Source organism: Lepisma saccharinum, chromosome 6, assembly GCF_977018435.1.
Source record: "Lepisma saccharinum chromosome 6, izLepSacc3.1, whole genome shotgun sequence".
In the NCBI taxonomy this organism is placed as follows: domain Eukaryota; kingdom Metazoa; phylum Arthropoda; class Insecta; order Zygentoma; family Lepismatidae; genus Lepisma; species Lepisma saccharinum.
The window spans coordinates 61,796,071-61,798,289 of NC_139234.1; positions in this window are offsets into that span (position 1 = coordinate 61,796,071).

The following is a 2,219-nucleotide window of genomic DNA, read 5'->3' on the forward strand; positions in this document are numbered from 1 at the left end:
CTTTGGTGTAGGAAACAATAAGAGATCGCAGGCGGTTCAGTTGATAGGAGTTATACGTGAAAGGATTCATACAAAAGTGGATAATAATGGATAAAAGCAAGGAGGGCCAAAAGGGCTAAGTAAAAATCAAATAAGGTAAAAGGAAACACTCACCGGACAGTAGGAAAATTCAAAATTTTCGCTAATTTATAGCATCATCGGTGTGAGAAGAAACAGAAGACGGAACCGGAAGTTGGGGTCCTGCAGAGTTGCCAGGTCCCCATTGAAGAAGAAGCGGTGCGTAGAACGAAAAAAACACGGTTTCGTCACCAGGCTCATCGTAAACTGTGAGTGTGTAGGATGAGTTGGGAGGGAGGGCGGGAGGGTGGGTGAGGGTTGGGCATTACTGGGTGGCCTTGTTCAGGCCAGGTGGAGTGGTTGCACTCATGGCCGATATATAGGCCCTCTCCCATCTTTTGCGAACAGAGGTGTTGGCTGGTTGGGGTAGGAGGTGGATGATCGCTACCCGGAAGCAGTCGTTGAAACTGATGTTGTGGTGGTTGGTGTGGACGGCGACAGTGAAGTCCAGGTTGTGGGTGGAGGAGCGGTGGTTATTGATGCGGAGGTTGAGGGCCGTTGATGTTTCCCCCAGGTAAAAATCACCACAGATGTTGCAGGTGAGGATGTAGATAAGGTTTGAGGCATGGCAGGTCCCTTTGGGATGGAGGGTAAATTTGCCAGTGGCCGTGTGCACCTGGAGGGTGTGAAAAGTGATGAGGATGGGACAGGTCTTGCACCTGGGTCGGTTGCATTTATGGGCAGGGGGGTGTTGGATGTGTGGTGAATATGCATTATTACCGAAAAGCATGCGGAAATGTCTTTGCAACATTGTGATTGAATCCTGTCTCGATAACTCCAACAAACAATAAGCCTTCTACTGATTAGCCATTTTGCGACACTGGTAATCCTGGTGGAGCATCGGCTAAGCAGAATAAGCCCGCTAAGTGGGAATAAAACTTCCAGTTTGTTTCTTTAATAACTGTGTAAAGTTGTACCCTTCATTTTGAATTACCCTGTATATCTAGTTTTCTTCAGTGCAGACTATGTTATAAGTAGAGGCATGCAAATTTCGTTTTTGACGAAAACACGAAATATGAAATAACATGCTATAATGTTCATTTTTCATGTTTCTCAAAGGTGTGAGGTGCATTTTTCTACCCTGTTTTGTCACGAAATAATGCGAAATGAACTGCAAAATGCGAAATATACTCTTAAACACGAAATTTACCGTTTATATATCGATGCGACACTTTCTGAAGTCTGAAGTATCCTGCGAGTTATGCAATTCACAGAAAATTGAGTAATTCTGCTGTAAATATTTAAGCAAAAATGGCCCGCTTTACACAGGAATAAACTTAATACTCTGGTAACTACATAAATGTAGAAGGGATAAGTTTATTTTGTGTAATAACTGTAGTTTTTAAATCAAATTTAGGATTATATTCACAATTTTAAAACCAAAATGTCATTTTATATAGCACTTTTGATGTTTTTATTCACCGCTAGTTTTATTTTTACGAGGCGCATCCAGAAAGTAAGTTTCCCTATTTTTTTTAAAAAAAAAAACACAGTTTCAGGAAACCATTTATTGGCAACAGGTACAGCAAAGGTTCAGCTATTTTTCAACATAGCAACCACCAGAATTGAGACACTTGTCGTATCATGGTATCAACTTTTGGATCCCACTGTTGTAGAACTCTGCCGCCTGTGAATGGAACCAGCGTGTGACAGACGTCTTCAGCTCTTCGTCGTTGCCAAAACGCTCACCGGACAGGAATTTCTTGAGGTGCAAGAAAATGTGAAAATCGCTGGGAGCCAGGTCAGGACTGTAAGGTGGATGATCAAACAACTCCCAGCCAATTCCCTCAAAACAGCTGCTGTGCGCCGAGCCGTATGTGGACTAGCATTGTCATGGCGGAGCACAACACCTGCAGTTTTGAATGGCACGTCGCAATTTTATTAGTGTTTCACAGTAATGGTCAGCGTTCACCGTTTCACCTCTGGGGAGGAAGTCAATGAGCAAAATGCCCTTCCTGTCTCAAAACATGGTGCACATCACTTTCTGTACCGACAGCGTCTGTTTGAATTTCTTCTTGACCGGAGATCCACTATGCCGCCAATGCATTGACTGCTGCTTGGTTTCCGGGGTGAAGTGCGAAATCCACGTCTCATCGCCCGTG